The sequence below is a fragment of the Neopsephotus bourkii genome, unplaced genomic scaffold (assembly GCF_033783945.1).
Source record: "Neopsephotus bourkii isolate Nb327-2 ecotype Australia unplaced genomic scaffold, CSIRO-AGI_Nbou_v1 NB_1760, whole genome shotgun sequence".
Taxonomy (NCBI): Eukaryota; Metazoa; Chordata; class Aves; order Psittaciformes; family Psittacidae; genus Neopsephotus; species Neopsephotus bourkii.
This window is the reverse complement of record NW_026902234.1, coordinates 7,521,367-7,546,152: the sequence shown is the minus strand read 5'-3', so window position 1 is coordinate 7,546,152 and position 24,786 is coordinate 7,521,367. Positions and strand designations below refer to the sequence as shown.

The window sequence follows — 24,786 nt, the reverse complement described above, 5'->3', positions numbered from 1 at the left end:
ACTGCTACAGAGGGAAAGAGGGAAAGAGAAAGAAATAAAGAAAGGAAGAAGAAAGAGAAGGAAGGAAAGAAGGAGGGGAAGAAGAAAATAAAGAAGGAAGGAAAAAAGGAAGGAGAGAGAGAAAGAAAGTCTGATGTTGCAATCTTCTACTAACTAGTTCTTCCTTGCAACCATTCTCCTTGAGGTTACTCAGAACCTGATGGGATTACTTAACACACCAGTTTTAGGTACCTTTGTACTACACTGTGACCAGCATCTGACCTACTTTGATTATAAACCGGAGTTAACAAGGCAGATGCGCTGGATTCTCTACAAAAACCTGTTACTCTAACATTAACCACTCCAAATTACCAGAGCAAGATGAGCAGGATTTCCTTTTCATTTTATACAGGACTTGCAATGTCTTTGGAGTGCCTAGAATCAGATACGGGGGGAAAAGGTGGAGAAAGGAGAAGAGTGAATTAGTAGGCTCAAAACAAGACTATTTCTTCAGTGATTCTGTTCTGAGAGGCTTCTGGGAATGAGATGTTGAAGCCAGCTATGAAAAGTGTGCTTTCCCTGCTTTTCTCCATCCAGCCTCTCTCTGGTTACCTCCAGCTTAGCCCCACTGGAGAAGGCATTCTTGGGACTCAGATAACCTGGAAAATAAGTTTTTCCCTTCACCTCTTCCCCATTCCTGACCAATCCCCCAAAACCACTTTTATAATGGATTTGAGTTTGCAAAACAATATGGTAACATTTTTTACAAATCAGACAATGCCCACAGGATATCCAAAGGGATTCTCCTTCCTGCAGTGGACTCTTTCAGTTTTCATCCCGCTCTTGACACAGCTAAGTTCAGAAACTGAGATTATTAATATCTTCCATTTTAAAGTCAAACTTAAAGAGGCTTAAAATCATGCTAACAATGAAGAGAAATGGCTTATACTGCCTCTTACACCTCTTTCCATTTGTTCATTACACCCAGTTGTTGCTTCTCTTCTTACGCTAGCTTGCAACCGCTCCAGGACAAAAATGGCCTGCAGCTGGACCCAATCCAAGCCTCACTGAAGTCAATGGAAAAATTACCATTTGATACAGAGTCCACCAGAGATAATGGAAAGGACCCCACTGACTTCAGAGGAGTCTGGATAAGTCCCATCATGTGTTTGTACACTGCCCATCACAGTCTTAGATCTTAACAAGTCTTCGAGGGCTGCTACAGACACAAATGATAATGATGATCCTGGAAAACACATCAACAAATATTTATAGAAGTTCTGTTTACACTGATGAAGTGCATTTGCTAATCATGCAGGCTGCTGCTGTGGTTGCAGGAGAGTGTTACAGGGTCAAATGTGCACATTGCAAAGGCCTTTCTCTCCCTGTGTCAGCAACAAAATGGTGACACAAAAGGTTCTCTCAACACTAGCACAGAGCTTTACCTGATCGGTGTCTGTTACACCCAGTGTAGAGAAGGGGACAGCAATTTTGAACACCCTGTTAGGTATTCATGGTACATCACTGCTGTTTGCTATGGCCTTGTAAAGAAAAAAAGCATTTCTTTACCCTTTTGTATACAAAGTTGGAGGAAGATCGACTTTCTGTCATCAAAAGAGACAAGCATTTGCTGCTGGAGAAGATGTCCTGCATCATGAGAACAAAGGGACAAATTCATAACAAAATGACTATAAGGCAGCAGCAGCAGCACTGTTTCTATGTAGTTATCAAATTACCTTCCCAGTGACAAACATAGCTAAGGATAAACTGCTCTGTGAGGACATGAATTTTAAAAGGCAGGCTAAGGTATAATCAGCACTTCAGAAAGCCATTTGCTTGCCCTGTCACATGAAATCCAATGCTAGGTTATTTTCCTCCTACCCTCTGTTGAAGAGAAGATGGCTTTAAATTAGTTTTTAAGTTTAATAACTGTGGGAATGAAAAAAAAAAGAGAGGGAGAACATTGCCCTACTTTAAGGAAATAAATGGAGCAAACCTATTATGTCTCAGTAAAGCTGTTGTTCCTGCTAAGTGAGTCATTGCTGCTGACTTTGCCAGCTGTTCCTACAGACACCACCAGAAAGAGGGAGATGCAAAGCTTAGAGATGAAATAAAAACAGAGCGAAAAATAGAATTAAAATGGAAAAGTGGAGCAGGAAGCAGGCAGAAGTGAAGATAAAATTTACTGTTCAAAGGAGACCAAGCAAAATAGGCCTTGAGGATTTATCACTGTAGAGAATCACCTTACATATTTTTGATTCAGGAGGAAATTCACACCCTGAATAGGGCACAGCAAATCAGTCAACCACAGGGACAGGCTTTTGAAGAGAATGGTTTGTATAACTGTGGTGGCAGTAGTTATCTCCTGTGATTCATTTACAGACAGACTACTTCATGACTGACAGACTGCTCATCAAGCCCTAAAGTGCCTCCAGACAGCAAAATGCAGCTCAGGAGCTAGTGACCTAGGTAGAACTCACTACACATCACTGTCCTGAATATCCTGACATTCTTCCTTGGGAAGACAGAAATTATCTGAAACAGAGCTGGTCATATCCACATCATGCAAAACCACATCATAGAACTTATGGCTTGTCATTAGTGAATAATACCCAGATCAGTGCAGGCATCAGCAAGTACCAGTCAACTCCACTGCTCAAGGTGTGATCCCAAAAGGTATGGAAGGAGCAGTGCATCTACCTCCCTTTCATTACCTCTCTACCTTCCTGATTCAAGTGGCCAAATCTTGTTGTTTTCTTTGGATCAACTCTGGTTTTCATCAAACTTTTTCATTAGCTAATTAAACTCAAGACAGCAGCAGAAAACTAACCCAACAAAACCAAAACAACCTGGATACTTTTTCTGCCACTTTCTGCAAAGTGATGAATCCCAGGGCTGGTGCAAGAGCATAGAAGACCACACAGCTGGGAGCAGTGGGGAGATGAGCAGGGGAAGGAAAAGAACAAGTCCTTCCCTTTTTTGGTGGCAGGAGAGTGCTAGGAGATCAGCTCAGCTGCTGGGAAATTACAGTCTAAGAAATCACAGGAATTTTCCAAAATGTTTGAGGCAATACGTTATCTTCATGCTTCCTAACTCGGCACATCAGGTTTGTACACAAAATAAACACATAAATCAAAGTAACTGAAATTGACTGTTAAGCATCTCAGACAACGGCCATGCCTTCCCCTCAGTACTGCACTACAGCAATTCCAAGATTGGAGGGTTGGCATTAATCCAAGCTAAAAGTAGTGGTTTTCCTCCTACAAAATGTACCCAAACTCCCTATAAGCAGGGCTGCATTTGGAAGATACTGAACAAAGACAGAATCATAGAATCATAGAATAGTTAGGGTTGGAAAGGACCTTAAGATCAAGTTCCAACCCCCCTGCCGTGGACAGGGACGCCTCCCATTAAACCATGTCACCCAAGGCTCTGTCCAGCCTGGCCTTGAACACTGCCAGGGATGGAGCATTCACAACTTCCTTGGGCAACCCATTCCAGTGCCTCACCACCCTTACAGTAAAGAACTTCTTCCTTATATCCAATCTGAACTTCAACTGTTCAAGTTTTAACCTGTTACCCCTTGTCCTATCACTACAGTCCCTAATGAACAGTCCCCCCCCAGCATCCCTATAGGCCCCCTTCAGATACTGGAAGGCTGCTATGAAGTCTCCATTGCAGCCTTCTCTTCTCCAGGCTGAACAGCCCCAACTTTCTCAGCCTATCTTCATATGGGAGGTGCTCCAGTCCCCTGATCATCCTTGTGGCCCTCCTCTGGACTTGTTCCAACAGTTCCATGTCCTTTTGATGTTGAGGACACCAGAACTGCACACAATACTCCAAGCGAGGTCTCACGAGAGCAGAGGGGCAGGATCACCTCCTTCGACCTGCTGGTCACGCTCCTTTTGATGCAGCCCAGGATACGGTTGGCTTTCTGGGCTGCAAGCGCACACGGAAGCTGGCTCATGTTCATTTTCTCATTGACCAGCACCCCCAAGTCCTTCTCCACAGGGCTGCTCTGAATCTCTTCTCTGCCCAACCTGTAGCTGTGCCTGGGATTGCTCTGACCCAGGTGTAGGACCTTGCACTTGGCATGGTTAAACTTCATGAGGTTGGCATTAGCCACCTCACAAGTGTGTCAAAGACCCCCTTAAGAGGTCCCTTATCCTCTTAAGAAAGACAAAAGGATTGGGCTGCAAGGCCGAGTTAATGATGATCATGGAGGAGCAAGTCTTTGTAGAAGAGATATAAAACCTTATAAAAGAGGTGTAAAACCTATTTTCCACTGACACAAGACTGACAGACATTTCACATTCTAGGTTACCGGGTGTGTGAACATGAACAAGCTTGGAGAAGTTTGATTCTGCTTATGTGGTTTTCCCTTTTAAGTTGAAATGGAGAACAACAAAGGCTGGAGATTCAGAGAGTGAACCAGGAGAACCGTGCCACTCTGGGTAGAATTACAAAGTCCCAGCCTCAGTATCAAGTTCAGCGATGGCATGAGGATTGGCAACGAGCTGAAAAACACATGGCCAACATTGCAAGATATCCTCATGAGCAGTATAAATCACAGAGCCGAAAGGTAGCCCTGAGCTGTTCTTTCCTTCACGGGTATTTCTGGATCGGAACTGCTCACAGAGCACATTTCTCTGTGCTTTTGCACTTGAGATTAACTGCACGTGTCAGCCAGCTGCACAATTAACAGCCGCTCATTTATACAGCCACTCTTACCAAATGAATCCCAGAGCGCTCTTTAGCCTTCATTAGGTGATTTGTAAGTGCTGTCGCTTGTACAATCAGACTATCCACCATGGATAGATGGTGCTCCAAGAAACAAATCTAAAAATAAGCTTTAAAAAAGAAGCAATGGCTTAACAGTTCCCTGAAAGAAACCCCCAAACACTGCAGCAACATTTAAGGTGATCAAATGGGCACATGCATGGAGGGCTCAAAAACCTCCACTGGCAATTCTGTGCCACTCTTGTTTTTGTTACTAACAGAGGTAAAGAAAATAACAACAAAATAGCTACATGAGGTGTTAGCAAGATTTCCCATGTGTCTTGATTTGGGAGGACTGTCCTCTCTCATGCGAGTCTGAGTCAATCTCTATGGATGTGGTTCATATTCACTATAGATACATTCACTATATTCACTACCTTACCCATTACCTCTAGCCCAAGGCCACTGAAATATATCTTTTTTAAGCCTGTAGTTTATGAACCTATGTAAAAAGATTTTGAAGAGTGTAGCTCTCCCAAATCTGTCCAAGTCTTTGGAGAATGCATAAGTGGTATTTCTTTTATCCTAGGACTATCCCTGTTCCAAGTCTCTGGTCCCAGTTCTAATTCCAGAGCTATGGAAAAGAAAACACGTCCTGCAACTTTTCCCGTATCAACTGTTAAGTCCGTGCTCTGCGACTGATAGGTACTAGAACATCTGTAAGAAGTAGTCACTAGGAAACACCTTTTCCCAGTCCCCATTTCAGAAATGGTTAAGCCATTTTGAAGGACCTTTAGAAGACAAATAAGCAAATCTGGTGTGGATACCTGCCACAGATTTCTTCAGGTGAATGGAGGAAATCCAGTAAAGTTACAGCTGAAATTAGGATCAGTGGAACTATTTGGCAAAATCATAGAATCATAGAATAGTTAGGATTGGGAAGGACCTTAAGATCATCTAGTTCCAATCCCTGTGCAATAACTTGTGCTACAGGATGATCCCTCTGTGCTTTTACAGTTCACCTGACACCAGTCCACAGGCAACCTTTAATAAAGGACAGGTCACGCTTCTTCTCATCAAGCATTCTTCTGCTTTCCCTCTGTTGCAATTTAAGGCTTTTTATTGGTCACTGATATGCTATAACAGCAGGAGAAAGTGAGAATCTTTTTATATAAAGGCAAGTTTTACATGTTGTTATATCAATTGAAGAAACAATTTATCTGAACCAGCCTACCCGCTGGCCTGACTAATGGAAATTGCTCTGACTCTGGTGGCTCAGGCAGTTCTAATGAATGAAAGAAAGGGAAAATTCTCTGGAATTGTTCTGGAAGGGGACAGCAGTAGTATCACCAGCAAACACTTGTCACCTTTCTTTTCTAACTGAGCTTTGGTGCCAAGAGAATAATCCTGAAAATAAATCACAGAAGGTTAGCAAATCAAGGCAGTGACAGGTTATTTTACATACATCTGTATTGATTTCTCTTTTCTACAGGAAGAACAAGTTAAAAACCAAACACCTGAACAAGACAGAAAAAGAGAAAAGCAACTAAAACAAGAAGGTGTGAAAAGTTAAGATGAAGAAAGAAGAAAGAGATAATGTCCATCATGGAAAGGGAAGAAACAACTAGAACAAGACAAAAGTTCCAGAAATAGCACTATTCCAGTAGTCTCCTGTGAAAGCAGCAAAAGGCTCTCACTGGCTCTGGATAATGAGAGCATTCGGAAATTTCACTGTCCTCAGCCCTCTGCATTGCCTTTATTCTGAAAGTCACTCCTTTCCTGGCATGGTGGCCAGCAGAACAGGGGTTTGAGAGCCCATTTTGTGATTGTGACCCTGTGCATCAGCATACTTTGATTTCTGTAGTTTAAGTTAAAATACTGCTGTTCCTATGCGGATTACAACTTCCAGCTTCAGGAAAGGTGGGAATTTGTGAGGGTGGCAATATTTTTGGCAACCTTTTCAATTACACAGCTAAAAATTGTAAGCAGAAGTTCAGAATGAACTGGGGTGCCTGGGAGAATCAGGTGGAAGGATTCGCATAGTTTCGGGTATTAGGGGTTTATATATTCTGTAAGAGCGTAGATATTAAAGACACTGTGTCTTCAGTATAGTGAAAAAAACATGAAGCAAAATGGCATAAAAGCCATTTCCTTCATAATGACCAACAAAACTGCTTTGAGTTTGTAACAGCTAGCAAAGAAGGAGCCTAACCGAGCAAAGGACTGTAAGCGAGCAACTGTAGCATAACTAATTGATCTAATTAAGATTTGGGCTTTATCCCATGTGACATTTTTCATCTCAGTATCCAAAGTCTCTCCAGTGAGGGCCCAGTTGGCTGACAGTAAATACTTCGGAGTGAAGGGTTTGGAAAATCTTCAGAAGCTCTCTGAAACCCCTGAGCCATTTGCTGCAAACAAGGGGGAGTGCTTGGTGGACCAACGTTGTCCCACCACAGCAACACTTCCTTCTTTACTCGTGACTTTCTGGAGCTTTTGTGTCAGTCACAGTAATTGCATTCACAGAGCGAAAATACTGAAAATACATAAAATTTGTTTCTAACTTCCCTTTTAATGGGATTTAGCAGCTTCAAGCAAGGTGAAACAGCACAACGTGTTCCACCGGCTCAGCATGGTATAATCTACCACTCTTTTAGACCATCATTGATCTACAGCTCAGGGGACAGACACTTCTGTTCTGAAACACGTATTCTCCATTTCTTATTTTTTAATTACACTTCTTCAAAAGAAAGTATGTACTAAAATCACAAACTGATCTTAGCGTAGCCAGGTGGGGTAGCAGCAGTTCTCTCAGGAGTATCAATCAAAACCAAGCATCAAACCAGTATCAGTTCATGCTTTACCTAAAGTAGAATTTCATCTGTAATCGTTTTGGAGGCTGCCAGCTTTCCATGCAGACACCGCAGCAATAACTATTTACTTCCTGGCACTTATAAATGCTTTCTAAGACATTTTCTCCTTTCTCATTTACAATATGTTTCAGTGAATAATGTTTGAAGTGCTGATGATGAAAACACATTTCCTGAAGCACAGTAACTCTAAAATACAAGAACAGGTCTTTACAATACTGAACTGAGAACAGAAATAACAGCTACCATAATCTCCAACCCTCCAGTACTTCAGGAACTGTACCTATAACTGTGAACTCCTTGATTGAGAAAATTCACAGCTTCCCAGACAACATCCCCAAACCCACCACGCTAGAAAGGAAGGATTCCCATTTGCCTAAATGAATAGTGGGACTGGCAATATGCATCCTAGAGAGCATTGTGTATGCCCAGATCCAGCATAGAGGGGCTGACCCCTATGCAGTGGTCAGCCACAGGGCTCCATGGCTGTATGGAGGTTACCTCAAGCCACCAGCAGTGATGGGACAGGGCCAGGATAGACAAACTCAGCTTTGGTGTGCACATCTGTTACAACAATCACACTGAGCAAGCGTACATCAACTGTTCACTTCATCAGTAGCTTATTTCTAAAAGATTATGCACCCTTTAAACAAGAGTGAAAAAGTAATTTAATGAATCAAAACTTCTCTTACTATCAGAAGGAAGATGCTACCTTGGCTTTAATAGCAATTCTATTTCTTAATTAAAGTGTCCCCTGCTGTTACAGCTCAAGACAAAAACCCCTGAAGACAAAAACCCCTCTATGTGGTTCCAAACTGGATCATTGGGGCACTCTGTAAGGGTCCATCTGTCCTCTAACAAGTTACATCACTGAACCAAACAAGATTTTTGTTTCCCTTTCTTCTTTAAGAGCTTCAGATTGAGATGATGATAACCTAAAACGTTTGACCAAATGCTTCTCGCTTTATAAGTAAATAGAAGTGTTATTCCAAATCCCTGGCTCCAAAGTTAAAACACTTTGCTACTGAAACACTGGTATGATTACAAGCTATGTGCTTGAAACAAGAGAGAACTAAAGTATAAAAAAGTGTTAAGAGTTACAGGAAATGTTAATCTGAGGGTCAAATCCTGCTTCCATTTTCACTATTGTAAGTCCAGGCTAGCAGCCTTAGCTTTACTGCAATTGCTGTGGATATAACCACTATACACTAAGAAACCATGTCAAACCCAGAGAACTTTTGGCTGCCCCTCCCTGTTCAGTGTTCAAGGCCAGGTTGAATGGGGCTTCGAGCAAGCTGGTCTAGTGGGAGGTGTCCCTGCCCATGGCAGGGGATTGGAACTGGATGAGCTTAAGGTCCCTTCTAACCCAAACCTGTCTGTGATTCTATGAAAAGAAAACTCATGATGAGGTTTTAAAGATGGCTGTGCTGAGCTAAACTACCAGCTCACTGCCATGGGAAACAAGAGGTCACTCTCCCGTTTCTTCCCCCTCCTTGTGCCCCTTTTCCATTCTGTTTGTCTCTATAAATTCTGAGCAAGGTCAGCCCCAGGACAGAAGTCACAAAGGAAAACTTTTTTCTTTTTCAGGAAGGAGAATAGTTTTCCAGTGGTTTAATGAGTTGAATCAGTTCATTGAAGATGAATTCAAGATTAAGGCCATAGCTAATGCAAGAAAGTAGTAAAGATACATGTTCCTCCAGTAAAGTGGAAAAATGGTTACTCACTGCCTGGCAGTATTTAACACCAAAACAGCTCTCCTAAGGGTCAGTAGAAACACATGGAGCACAGCAAAATGTCACAACTCAATAATCCATGTTGGTTACCATGGAAAAATTATGAATATAGACACAATCAGGGTTTGTCCAAGTGAGGAGTGACTAATGTGGTATTCACCACCACCCCGCTTTTAACTGGGCAAACACCAAGGATGAGTGTATTCATTTTATTATTTCTTTGTATTTACCACAATAAAAGGAATATTACTTAAATATTCCTCATTTTTTAATTTTTTAACAGGTAGCTTTTATAGTTTCAGGAGAAAATTATTCACCTGGATTTCCAGGCCCTGAGTTTTAGCAAGAATAATTTGAAACTATACTGCCTGCAGTTAAAAATAATGCCTTCCAAAAATATTGCACTTGTATTATTGCATTAAAAGTCATGAAACTGAAACCAGAATTGTGATTTTTTTACTTGCTTTGTAGTTACAGGACATGCAGGTTTCATGTTTTCAAGTTTTCCTGCACTCTTAAGAAGTTAAGAAACCTGCTTTTGAAGGGTTTTCACTTGACTGCCCAGCAGGAACTTGAATTAAAAGAACCCAAAACAGTGAGATACCACAAAAGCTGTAATAAAATTTAACTGTGAAGATCTGTCCCTTCCCAACACTCATGTTGGACTCTCTCGCTACCCTCACTGATGTCAGTTTAATTGCTTTATGTTTTAAATGTGTTTCTAAAAATAAATGGGAAGGTTTATTTAAGAAGGGATGTAGCATGCGTATTAACACTCTTAACGTGGATGTGTTTGAAAACTAAATCAGCACAAAAGAAGTGCAAAGAGCAGCAGCAGCATTTGGCAACAACTGGAGATTACCAGGGCAGAGTACAGCATGGTGGTTTCTTTAAATTTGTGGTTTACCCTATTGATTTGTTGCATTGGTATTAAAATGGTTTTATCACTCTGTACATCCTGTGAAGGATGGAAATGCTACCTCCACCACAGATACAAGGGTCTGGCGTAAAGGCTACTGTCACATTAGTCAGATGGTCATATTTGCACTTGACTCCAAACTCACCGTTCAGATAGGTAGATAAACCAGAGAGATCACCATGCAAAGCAGCTCACGTACAAGAAAGATCTGAACTCTACTCTTAAATATAATATGAATTCAACTGTTCCCAGCCACTTTTGCAAATTCAAGCACATTTACTTCAGTCTGTGCACAGATGACCACAGAGTTCGAGCTTCAGGTTCACAAGTCAGTGAGAGGTTGGTGCTCAAAATATCATGTATGGTTGTAACTTCCTTGCCAACAAGAGGTCCAGTTATTCTTTTGCTTTTCTGCAGATGAAAAGCCAGCGTCTGAACAAGCATATGATCCACAGTGTGTGGAACCATTACAGTTTGTTGGGTTACAGGAAGACACTCGTAATTTGTCATCCTGAAGTACTGTTACAGCTCTACAAGCAAACTTCTATTGGGACTTTGCAAACAGTATTTATAAAACCATACACATGGGAAGATATAGGACATCAGGAGAAAGAATATCCCCAGGGTGGGAAAGAAGGAGACTACAGGAAGGAAGAGGGAGGTGTGGTGATTTCTGTGCTCCTGTGTCAGAGGGGCAGGTAATGAAAAACTTCCATGCTGCTGTTGTTCCAGCCCTCGTGCATCATTTCTAGCTGCAGCAGCCAAAGAAAAGTTAAATGAGGAAGGAAAGCTACAATGGAACATCCTGGTCACCTCCACATCCGGCATCATCCTCTGCTTCCTTATTAGCCAAATATAACCCAGATTTATTGCACTGTGGTATTTTCTTTTGAATCAGCAGATTCTTTATCTTTTTTTTTTTTTTTAGTTAAAGCAAATCTTGCCAAAGCTGTAGGAAAACACACAAGGGTAATGATTACTGCCATTATGTATTTATGTAGAAGTGATACATTAACACCTCCTATCAATTCACCTGTCTGAAAAACAAAAAAATAACAAAAATGAGGTAGTATTACCAAAATCATAGGGAAGCAATAACTTTCTTCTAAATATATATTTGAATAATGCTGCAATCTTTCTTCAGCCTACAGAAGCTTGAGATTTACATACATTGTTAAAGGAACAGAAGAAAAAAATGATTCGGTAAAAAACAGAGATGCAGCTTGTGAGGGTGAATCATGGCTACCTTTCTGCAGTGTCTTCCTGTACCATTTTTGAGACTGTCAAGAATCTGATAAAAGGAATCCAGAAACAGACAAGAAAGATTTTTTTGCTCTTTCCTATCTATTTCTTTGATGCCCGTGGCCAACAGAAAATTAATTTTACATTCTGCATCAACCAGCAAATTTTGAGTCTCATTTCAATTTTAAAACTCGTCGTTTTCTTCATGAATTAAATATGGCACCTAGTAATACAATCACTACAGAAAGGCTGGAATTTTCATTCCAATAATACATTGATTAAACTCTGCGCTCAAGAGCTTCAGTTTTCAGTATGACAAAGGGGGCTTTGATTATCTCGCATCTGTATTATCTGTGTATCAGGGTTTAAGTACAGTGCTGTGATTTGGAAGGCATGTGGAATCGTGCCTGCCGTATGTAATCTATACACATTCGCCCAAATTAAAGCCCATTGAGCTGGATTCCCTGGTGTGTCCCTGGAGCTCAGCTGGCATAGCTGCAGTGAAAATTGGTCCCATTATCAGGAGACAGACAATCACTTCTTGCCTCTCCTTTCCCACCCCTCAGTTGTCCTTCATGGATCCGCTTGCTGCATTGTTTGTGCCATGCTAGCGCTTTGTTGCAGGGACTGCAGCCTTTGAATTGCTCCTGCCACTTTGCTAACGCCATCAGAAACAGAAGCATTTGCTGAACAGCATGCTATTGATAATTAGTTTTATTTGGTCTCCCCATCTCTGCCAGGCTTCTATGCAACAGAAGCATGCAAAGCAAATCTGGATGAGCTCTTTTAACAGTCAACATAGCACAAGCTTCATTTCACTTCTGGATTCCTTAGCTTGAAGCTTATAATGAATTAGAATATATCCTAACAGGTTACAGTGCAAGAAAGCGTGGTCTTACCCAGGCATAGCTCACATCTTCCAGAGGACAGCACACTTTGGATTTTTGGCCAGCTGCTACCTAGCAAAAGGGGTGCAGCTGTAGCTTGGACGCACTTACTTACATCTGCAAGACAAGCAAAGAGAGTATAACTCCTCAGGAAATACTAGTTACCCACTCGTATGAGTCCCTGCAGCTTTTTTCTACTTTGTGTCTTTTGCAGCAGTTTCACCTCCCTTTTGCTAAGCATGTTTGTGCAGCCTTGAATGCAAGCTTCTTGTGCGAAGTTAAAATTCACATTACTTCATCTTTGCTGCTATTCTGAGTTAGTTAGCTTTGGTTAACTGATCTGAGCTAAAGCTTAGACTTCTTAATGGTGTTTTGTAGTACTACATCCTATTTCACACTTCTAGAACATATTAGCAGCCATTAGCTAAAGCATTTCAATATCACAGATCCATCCTAGGCTAGACAAACGTAACTGATCAGATTAAGCAACATGAAAAGACACAGAGGTTGGCAGGCACAGGATAAGGATACAGACCACCTGACTGGTTCAAATTCATTGTTGGTGCAGATAAATATGGAGGCAGCTCTCTGTCTGTCAGATTATATTAGAACATCAGCTGAAGTGAGCCTTACCTCAACTGTGAAGAATCAAGGGATATTTGCAAACCCTTGACAGCATCAGCTAAAAGAGTATAAAATACAGATCACATCAGTGCTAATCATGAAAACCTGCAAAATTTTACAGATCTTAAGATATGGGGGGAAAGATTCATAATCACTGGGAAAGATTCATAATCACCTTTGCCGGAAAACATCAGGCAAAATTCCAGCAAATGGGTGCAAATGCGTGGAGCCAGTCTGGACTTGAATCAAGATTGATTTCAAATACGTTAAAGATCCAACCTGAATGTTTTGCACAACTCGCTTCAGGCTCTGATTTTGTGAGCTGAAGCAAAAGCCCATTTCCTCTATGCTGAGAGCAACTGATAACAGCTATAAAATGGTGTTGGCTGCCTGACAGGGCATAATACTTCTATTCTCTGACCTTTCTGAGAGCAGGACCAAGGTTGGCATAGATGCACACTGGCACATTTTTTGCATCATATATTACCCTGATGCAACTAATTACTACAGTATAAACACAATTTTATTTTTATGCTTATCATTTCTCAAAATGTGAAACACTTTCTGCTACTGAATTTGTAAATGCATACACTTCTTTTTTAAACCTTCCATGTAATTCAGTCCTACTATAAGAAGAATATTTTGCATGCTATATTACCTCCTATACCAGAGTTAGACATTAGAGTTCAACATACTTGGTCTGCATATTCTGCGCTATGAACATTCTCACTATAAGATACACAGCTTACATGCCAAACCCACCTGAAAGTTGGGGAGAAAAATATCTCAGATTTTTAAGTTTAAAAACAGTTGCCCAAATACAATATCCTGTGTTCAAAGGCACCCAGCATTTGCAGAGGGAAAGCAAACAAAAAATATCAAGCCTTCTTTTGCTGGCTGTCTAAATATGGTTCTCTATCTTAATTAGATAATCAAATTTTAATTAAGATGTTTGCCTCCATTTTAAAAATGTTGTTCATCTGACCACACTTGTAATGGTAAACAGCTCAAGCCACTAAAATCAAAAGTTAGGCTAATTGTATTAGGTTAAAGCATGCAAAAGACTTGACTTTACAAGCCCTTCATATACAAAACTCCCACTGCCTACAGGATCAGAAATAAACTTATTTCTGGGCACAAGCTGGCTCATGTTCAGCTGGCTGTTAACCAGCACCCTCAGGTCCTTTTCAGCTGAGCAGTTTTCCAGCCACTTTTCCCCAAGCCTGGAGCATCGCACAGGATTGTTGTGACCCAAATGTATGATGCAGCACTTTGCTTTGTTGAACCTCATAAATTGGTCTTGGCCATTGGATCCAGCCTGTCTAGATCCCTCTGTAGAGCTTTCCTATCCTCAAGCAGATTCCCACCCAACTTCATGTTGTCTGCAAACATGCCAATAAAGATATTAAGTGTATCTTATACAGAGAGAAAAAGACTATTTTCTTTTTACACCACAGAAATATGTTCCTTCAAAGCTTCCAATGAGGAAATTTTACCCCACAGAAGTGAAATGCATAGCGCTCTTAAAGACCAGCTACTTGTGACTCTTTTGCCGAGAATGACCATGTTAATTTGACTTTGGCAAACGTGATGTTCTAGGAAGTGATTTTCAAATCCTCGGTTTCAAGAAGGCAAAAAAAAACCTCAGCTTAACTGAGTCCATTAAGACTGAAAGCCCAGACACCAGAATGAGCTCATTCGGAAGAGTGCACAGACTGTTAAGACAGGAAGATAGAGAAAGCTGTCCCCAGTGTTACTCCTTTCATCTCTCACCCTGCTGCTTTGGAGATTAAGCTACCACAACTGCACACATGCAGTGACCATCACCTGCAATTCTTGTGCAGAGCAACCCTGTTCTGTATGAACAACAAAACTGTTATCCCAGGCACATCAGACTCTACTCGCCTATGGTAACTGACACATTTTGGACACTTGGACTTACCATGCTTACTCAGAGCAAACATATGTCCTTGAGCAGTAAGGCTGAACATGCATAAGGCCTAATGCGCATCCACAATCAACATCAAAAGTGCAATAAGCCTCACAAGTTCCTACTGCACTGTTGAACAAGAGCATAAGCAAGCTGTCAGCTACGTCTGTGTCCTGGGTGTCCAAGATGCCCAAAGAAAACACTGCCAGAGGTGCTGTGGGTCAGGATCTCCCTCCTAACAATGAGCACAAGAAAACGGAGCGTATCTGAGCAGGTCCTGCCTCCCACACCTTTGGGTCCGATTGTGATAACTCCAGTGCAGGAGAAAGTAACTTGGAATTTGGTCCAATGGTCCACATAAAGCTCAGTCAGATCTCATTTTCTCAGCCTCAGCCCCTTCCTATCAGCTGCTGCCAGGCAGGAGGAGTGGAAACAGAATAGCATGCAGAAACTGGCTCTGTGGCAGCTGGGAGCTTTCATCCTCCAGGGGAATTCCTCACTGGCCATTTGCAAGCACAATTCAATCCCCTGCATCACCTGAAAAATGAAATCTGATAAACTAGAGAAAACTGGTGATGAGAGACAGAACCTGGGACCTTTCTGCAAACCATTCCTCAGCTGCACACGTCCTCCTTCCAGCCACAATCTTTGGGGTCTATAAGGTCTCCAAGCAGGTTTTGATCAAGGTCCAGGTAGATATGAAGATCTGTATGAACCATGAGGTCAGTTGAATGGTGTTCAATCAAGAAGTCAACAGGTATTGGCTTTGCCAGAACCCATGGGAGGTATAACGCATGCCAAAGGTGAGTCAGTTAGCAAAAATCATAACATATGTAACAGTCACCGAGGCTGGTTTGCTGTGCTACTAAAAGAGCACATTAATCTAGAGGCTAGAACAATCAAGCCAGCGGGTGAGAAAAAGGTACTTCATAAGACTCATGCCAAGCCAACAGAAATGCCACTTACATTCTTACAGCTAGCATACAAATAACTGATCACATTTCATCACGAAGAAACATGTTGCTATTGCCCGGGGCAAGCACAGAATCTACTAAGGAACCAAATGGGAACAAATGGGATATTAAGCCTGAACTTGACAAGCAGCATTCCAGTTCCTGCCATATTTTTTGGTGAGATGTGTATTAGGAAGGCAGATTATTCTATGGAATTTGTTACTTTTCAGTGAAATTTATTGAACTGTAGCAAGGCGCAACCCAGAAGATCCAGACAGGATTTACCTCTCTGGCCTTTGAAGGACAGGCAGGCTGGTCTAGGTTAATACACTGAGGAATGCAGCTCAGGGTCTCTCTCGACTTTATTGATTTATTTTGGTAGAGGGATGAACAGGTATGTATACACACGTTCATAGCTCCTTGCAAGTATTGGGAGCTAGGATAAACTGAGAAATACCACAGGCACAAATAAAATGAAACAATTTTAAAAGCGTGTTAACACAATGATCATGAGACCTGCTTTGAAAAAAAATGCTGTACAAGAACATGGTGCTTATTCATAGCCCAGGAAAAAATTCTGCCTGTGGTACAAGCTCGTTTATTATCAAGATGAGTAGCGAAGCAGGCTGACATGTTCTTCGGCAGCTCATAGGCAGCCTCTTAATAAAACAACCTAAATCATTCCTGCGGTACAGGCAGTCAGTCACCACAGCTGCAATAATGTTACTTCTCTGTTTTCTAAAAGCAGTGAGCAAGTATCCCCAGGTTCTGTGAGCGCAGTGAATTAAATTGCCAGGGGATTGCAGTCTAGCAGCATTTTTAGGACTAAATTCATCACACATACATTCACTCTAGAAGGTCCCTGGGCAATTCTTGCATCTCTCTCCTATCTATAGTGAGAATTCAGTGTATTTCTCCCTCTTCCTTGTCATGTTTATATCTCCCAAATGTTGTTTCCTTCCTGTTTGAAGATAAGTAACTCACAGTGTTACCACATAAAATTCTGAGCACAGATGAGTTACAGGTCCTATAAACTGGTCATGAAAACCAGGTTTTTGCTCTGCAGACAACTCTGCAGTGGTTGAAGCTGTGATGGCTTCTCACTTCCAGTCTCGAATGCCCAAACCATTACAGTTCTGCCCACTGATGCCTAAAGCATTCCCTAAAATAATTGCATTGATTAGACATAGCTTTTAAAAACTAATACATCCAAGCTGACAGACAGATGATGAGAACTGTGTGGCCTCACAACCTTGACCAGCAAACAAAATAGAGGCATGATAGCAAAACCTTGATAAATCTAGTTTGCCACAGTTTCAGCTTCCTTAACAATCATAGACTGTGCACACTTTGGGGCAAGGCTTCTTTTTTTCCCTGTTTATTTAATTTTCAGTTTGAAGATCTCTAAAATCAGGAAAAAAAATCCCAAACAATCAGTCAACATTTCAGCTCTCAAGGCTGAAAAATGCCAGGACCACCTGAATCTTGCCATATTGGCATTTACACAAGATGCCATTCTTTGATTCTCCCCAGTGCTGAATAGGAACTGAACATTAGGAGCCACTTGCCTGACAAGTGCAGCAAACACATACTCCAGCAAACTGTAAGCAGACCTGTCAAGTCTCATGCATAAAACTCACTCAGCTGACCTCTGAATCACAGTGGTACCAGCAAGTCACCTACTCCAGACCTGTGGTTCTTGGAACAGAAGAGAGGGGGTTGCACTGTAAAGCCACAAAGGCTGTGCTTCCCACCAACTCTTTTCCTTCCCTTCCTCCAATGCACAAACAAAAAGGACCTATGCTAGAAGAAACACCTTCTAGAGTTGCAGCCTTGCCCTGCAGTACATGTTGATCACTTAATATGATATTGCTGAGGAAAGACATACAACCCAAAGAGGTGTGCCCTCAGAGTACAAGCCAGTGCCTGCAGCTTCACACACTGAACAAGTTGAAAATAGCAAAGGCTACAGAAAGCTTTCTAATTTCCCATGCAACCCAGGACAAGGACTCGAGGCTGATGCAACTCTCATTAATCTAAAAAACAAGGGGATATTATTTTCAAATTTAAAATATGTGTGCAGACTTCATTAATTGCTCTTAAAAAAAAAAAAAAAAGCCAAGGAATAGGCCTCTGTCTGCTTAGCCATGCTGAACAGGAGCTAAAGGTTACCAGTTCTGCAAAGGGGCATCCTCAGCCCCTGCTGACTAATATGATCCTGTGACATGGCAGATACTGCGGAGCGGTTGCTGTTCGATTCCATGAATCTAGACTGAGACAGAGCATTTATCTCAGTTTGCTCATCACAAAAAGACTAAAACTGACATATAAGACCACACCACATTGTGCCCCCTTAATTAAATCTTGGTATCCATTTGTTTATCGTACTTCCAGATGAAATTTAAAAGCCAGAGAAATAAACCACGGCCATGTTTTGGAATGGTCAACAATAGATGTGAGGGATACAGGTCCAGTTTGCAAACGAATGTCCCCAAGACTCACTATAATCATGTTTAACAGTGACCCCTAGTGTTGCTCGGCAGCAGCTTTGCTTTTGCTTGGGTGTTAGGCAAGGAAAACAAATAAACTAGACTAAAACGAACCTGCCTTTATACTTCAGGACCATATCAATGCTCAGCAACTGTCGCAGATGAGCAGAATGCACCTCAGTCAAAAGAGAGAAGCAGCAACTTCTTTTATTTAGGTAAAATACTAATGTGGCAGAGTTTAATTATTTGATGGAATTTCACAAAGTTTAGCAGTACTTGAACAAGGTTCAGTAACTTTGATGGCAAGGTTCAACTTATTAGTTACTGCATGGATTAAACATACAAAGGAAAATAGAATAGAGTTGGAATAATTCATATAGAGACTGAAGACACAAAAGTGTAACACCTATGGAGTCACAAGGTTCAGATCAGACCCCTTGCTTTCTAAATCCCTTATGGACCCTAGGCACAGCTGGATCTAATCTTAGTCTCAGACTTGGTCAATGGCTTATGTCGAACAAAAGAAACAAAGAGTAAGGAGGACCCTCCCACTGAGATATGAAGTTCAGAGTGGACCTTCTTGCTTTCTAAACTTACGGAGCCTAGGTGCAGCTAGGTCCAATCTTAGTCTTAAATTTGGACAACAGATTATGCCTACTGGAATTATCTATATCAAGTTTATAACAACAATATCGATTATTTATATAATACTTATGTAATATTTAGATATTCAATATATAATTATACATTTATTTCTATAATATATAACTATGTAATTATAAAGTATAATATATTGTTATACATTATAGAATATGTATTCTACAATGTTTATATAATAATTTTTATAATATTTATTTATATAATATTTGTAATATTGAGTAGTTACTTAGAGTAGTGATGTTTCATTAATATTAATTCAGCATGCTATCAGTCACTTACCAAGTATCTGTCATGAGTAAGGGATATTTCCACCTGGGGTAAGGAAGGTTCTCTTAGTCTCAGGTAAGGAACCTCAAGCCTTGAGAGGCATCCCTGCTAAAGGGGAGGGTTGCCTGGTGTGCAGTCCAGTGGCAACTTTGGCAGAGCTCAAACTGGGCCCCATCCTGATGGTGGTATTTATAGAGTGAAGTATAGACAAGATACTTGTTGTCATTTTAGCGCTGGTACCTTGTTCTGTACTTCAGTTATTTTACATGTCTGGGCTTTGAAACTACCTTTTGAAATATTTTTCCAAGGCACCTTCACTCCCTTGTGCATGAGCCAAGGGCTTTCCAAGTCGCAGGTGAGGCCTGTTGCTCCTTAATCAGCCTGAACTACGGCTGGAGGTCAAGTGTATCCATCACGGCCTCACAAGGGTCCACAAAAATCCAGCTGAGAGAGCAACACTATGTTACTGTGCACTGGTTAGCCATTTCTCTTTAGCCTTAGTATTGTAAAGACCAAGTATCCAATGTCTGGCTGAGGACTGGAGGATTATTTCACAATTTATAAAAAATAAATAATAAAAAAAGAAAAAAAATCACAAAAACTTCCACTGGTACCTATTATGGAGCTCTAGATAACAAATTTGTTGACTTCTTATTTTAAAAACATCTCACTAAGGAATTCTCTTCTTTTTGCAGTCCAGTGTACAGTTACAAACATGATTAACATTTGTTCTTATTATTCATATGTTCTCATTATTTACATAGCGCAATATGTCATGGCAGTTTATCTATTTTGGCAATAGGTAAGGTCTATGTCTGGGGATTTCAAAGGATATTAAAGGCTGGCTAGCTATTTGTGATGAGAGCTATGTAGGACCACCATAAAGGGAGAGACTGAGGCATATCTAGAAACTGGAGCAGGAGAGGAATAGGGGAAAAAAAAAGAAAAAAGGAAAAAGAGAATATGCATGTAATGGCTGGTGTGAAAAAGGAAAGTGTTTTAACTCTGCAGATAACTACTGAAAACCCTGAATCTCCCAGTATCATTTTCCACTTATACTGAAGATCCATTGCTAAGTTTTCAGTTTTCCAAAATACAAGCAGCATCCCTCCAGCCACTTATTTCACTCATGTAGTATTTACTGGCAGATTTAGCTCATGTTCTGTTAGGATTCTCTTCCTGAAAAGAAATTTTATATGTTATTTGATATAGTCAATTGTAAAGCGGCCTTCAGATTCAGTGGGCTTCCTTCCCTATCCATGTGCTGAAGACTATCAGGTTCTGGTGTCACAACTAATTTCCTTGATAAAAATAGGAACACCCATTCCTGAGTCAAAAGCATTTCTGACTGTTGTACAAAGAAGACATGATCTTATTTAATCTCAGTGAGAATCAGTGTCTCTGACCAAACATAGTATTTCACAGAATCAGAGGCCGAGGGAGGCAGGCACCTCTAGAAGTACTCTAGACCAACCCCCTGCTCAAGCAGGGCCACCCAGAGAGAGCTTGTTGCCCAGGACCATATCCAGACAGCTGTGGAGTATCTCCAAGGATGGAGACTCCATAACTTCTCTGGGCACCCTGTGGCAGTGCTTGGTCATCCTCACAGTGAAAAACCATTTCCTGATGTTCAGATGGAGCCCCCTATGTTTCAGGTTGTACACGCTGCCTCTGGTTCTGTCACTGGGCACCAGTGACCAACAATATTTACTCAGAGATGTGAATAACTACCTGTCACATCAGAGCATTTTTAAGTCTGAAAGTTGGTACTAAAACAAAGAAAACAAAACCAATTTGGAACCTCAGGTTATGAACTTCTGCAGTAGCCTGTGCTATCTTAAAATGGGAGTACATAGGCCTCCTCTGAAAAAATCACAGGTTCTACAGTTGGTCACAAGCATGCTCAGTTCTCACGACTACACAACACAAGTGTCTAGGGATGTAAAATGAAGAGGGGATTCACACCATGAGTACAAATCTGTCAAAATGAAAATGTGATTATGCAAAATACCAAGCACACCTGCAAGAACAGTTTTTGCTGTCTATCGAATATTTAGGTAACATAAGTTTTTGTCTATTTGCCATTTGTTACTAAAGAGTTCCGTTAAATGGTGATGTGCTGCTCTCATGCATGCAATGCACGCTGATGCATGGTTCAGTACACAAAGTTCAGCAAAAGGACTGCAAAGGGATTAAAGCAGCTTTTAATTTTGGAAGCTAAATAAATAAAAGTCCTGGCAATAGATTCAAGGGATTAAGTTCAGCATCTCAGGAGAGGGGATGATTAGTCAAAAATACTGTTATCATCCTCTGAAATGAAATTCTCATCCATTTCAGCAGAACAACAAAAACATACAAGAAAATAGAATCTGCATATACTGTTACCTTCATGCCTTTGAAAACGGATTAGCTTTAGAGCAACAGCAATGACAGAAGTTAAAAGAGCCTTCAGATGGTAATGATAGTGACAACTATAAACATGGGGAGGGGAAAAAATACAACAAAAACTCGTTCCAAAGATGCTACAAAACTACTTTTCAAGGAAATAAAAAGTTTAAGCATACATACTTGCATTCATTTTACCTATTTTCTGTTTCACACATGTTGCATCTAATGCAGCCATTGATTCCATTTCTCTGTGGAACTGAAGGATACAAGTGCCAAGGTATAATTTCTTGGTTTAAGAAGGCTGCATCTGTGTGGTACAGTGACCTGAGAAAAGTAAAGTTGTTTTCTGCATATGGTTGTTTTATACATTGCATAACAGAATAAGCAAAGTCCATATTTCTTTAAGAGGAAATGCCAACAAACTGGGTTTCACATTAGCTAACCAGACAACCCATCATGGATTTGCTTGTCCATGCTGATGATGAACTGCAGCAGTGAGCAGTCCACTTCACAGTTAAGGGAGATGAGTAAGAAGTTGTACATCTGCTCAAGCTACAGTTTGTGCAATACACACTAAGTCTCACAGTCAACACACAACGTTTTCACATTACTCACTACTTCACTGTCCCAAAATCCAGAAAGCAAACTCAACCAAGCAGGCACATTCCTATAATAGATAGCATGTACATTTCAAGTAAACATCAGGGTTTTTACTTCAAATATCAGACTAATCAAAACTATACCCCGAGTCCCAAAGTTCTTAAAATATTGGAGCATGTGCATGTTGCATATTTATGGTTCGCAAGCATGTTTTGGTCTGCTTTCTCCCTTCTCTCTGCATTCAACTACATGACCACCTTCTGCTCCCATACCTGTGCTGTGTCAAACAGTAAGAGCTACTGTTATGGCATGCAAAATAAGTTTTTGGTTGCAGATAGCTGTGCTGCAGCCCTGAGCATGGAAACATACCCACCTGAGCTACCCCTCCACCTGTTCCAGTTATGGGAAGTGGAATGTGAGAGGGAGAAAGCATTTCAAAAAGTTCAGGCCACTAAGTCCCACTACCATAAGGACTTTACAGACTGCTTTGGGAACCTAATGCCCTGCGCACATGTAGCCACATGTGACAGGACTCACCTTCCTAAACATGGGCATATAGTCTCAGTTTAGATGATGCTGTGAACTCATCTGGCCTCCCAACACCAAAGATTCTCTTTGCTTCTGAGCAAGAAGGATTAAACATCCTTAAGTACAACCTTGGCACCTCCAATAGTCACAGTGGATGAATACATCATGTAGGAAAGAGAAATCAGCATGAAAGAGAACACTCTTCCAAAATTAAACTCTTGGAAAAAGCAAAGCCAAATGTGATCTTCGTTAATCTATACGATCAACAGGACTCGCTCCTCACCATTGCAAAGAATTAAAAACTGATGCAGAAAAGAAATATAAATTCCAAGATTCTTTATTTTAGAAAAAAAGAGACTCAAACAGCAATAGGTTTATATCGTCCAGATAATCACAGGAAGAATAGTGTTCTGCAAGCAGCAGGCCCAAAAAAGGCTGGTTCCTTCTGGATGTGCCCCCAGAGATGACTTGCCAAGCCCCAGCTTGTTGGGTGGAATTAGATGATCTTTAAGGTCCCTTCCAAATGATTCTAGGATTCTAGGATGGAGCTTTGAGCAACCTGGTTTAGTGCAAGGTGTTCCTGCCTCTGGCAGGGGTTTGGAACTAGCTGATCTTTAAGGTCCCTTCCAACCCAAACCATTCTATGAGTATGATAGATGTGCAAACATCAAGCTAACTCAGAAAAAGTTATTTAAAAGCAGCAGGAGGAAGCTATGTGCTAGCACCAGCAGAATGCACCTATAGGTATTTTTAGAACAAAAGAAAGAAAGAAGGTTCTCAATGCAGATAAAAAAACCCAGAAAGTTCCACAAAGTGAGGCAGTTTTAATATGACTGTGGAGCCCTCCTCTTCCTCTCAAGATTTAAGATACTGAAGTGCAGATTCATAAAGCAGGGTTTTTTAACCATCCCTTCATATCTTCTCAACTGTTACAAATACTACTGGCAAAGCAGTAGGTATATCAACACTACTCAATCATTAAAGTAGTTTTGCTCATTACTGGTTTTAAATTTGAAAGAGAAACTTATGTATTACTGTAAACTCCTGAGAATTCAGTTTTTCCCCTGTTCACACCTAAAATAGTTTTTAAGCTTCACCCGTCAGTTCACAAAGATCTTGCTGTTCACAGCACCAGGTGTCAGCCCTATCTATGTGCCCACATGCCTACATGACTCCCACTGAAGAAGCAAAACTTTAGAATCTATCCAAAAAGGACAATCTTTGAATGACCAGTTACTTCATGAGCAGTGATGTCGGAGCATCTTCCCACTGCAAAAACAGGAGTAGAGCCCACCTGAGCAAAGCCACTGGAGTAGCACTGCTACAGACTCCCAGCAAAGCTCAAGCAACCATTTCTTATTGCTCCAGCCCCAGAAATAGATGGACAAAGAGAGCAGCACATTACACACAGATGTTACAGAGCAACCTGAGATGATGCACTCTGCTTTGACAACATAAGAACTAGAGAGATGTTAACAAAGTAAAACCATAATCTATGCACATTTCTGCTTTCTCACCTTCACAGAGCATTCCCTGGGCCTCTTGAAGATCCTGCAGATCACAGATCCTCTCTACACTTCAGACCATCTCCCTGTGACTATGGCTGCTCTTAACCATCACCCATCCCCAGGAAGAGAGTTTTCTTCTCCTCCAACCCCCACACTTCCTGTGCATCTTTTTTTTCTTCCCCAGCCTAGACTTTTATCTTAGACATTAGCATAAACTCTAAATTTCTATATTTTATTTCACTTTTTGTTCATTTCATAATGTTTCAAACTCAGCCCACTACTGTGATATTTAAACTAAAAGAGGGTTGGTTCAGAATAGATGTAAGGAAGACATTTTACAGTGAGGGTGGCACAATACTGGCACAGGTTGCCCAGAGATGTGATGGATATGCCATTCCTGGAGACATTAAAGGCCAGCCTGGTTGTGATTCTGGGCAACCTGATCTAGTTGAAGATGTCCCTGCTCACTGCAGGGGCGTTGCACTATATTGGA

The 24,786-nt window shown here is 41.0% G+C and overlaps 1 protein-coding gene across 1 annotated transcript in view; it reads right to left on the bottom strand.

The window, feature by feature from the left end:
- Window positions 1–24,416, bottom strand: part of RASA3 (RAS p21 protein activator 3) — a 172,886-nt gene extending 148,470 nt beyond the window's left edge. Inside the window, exon 1 of the mRNA XM_061377712.1 lies at window positions 24,303–24,416. The gene's annotated coding sequence lies outside the window, so the exon portion shown is untranslated. The remainder of the gene's footprint in view (window positions 1–24,302) is intronic.
- Window positions 24,417–24,786: the final 370 nt, after the last annotated feature.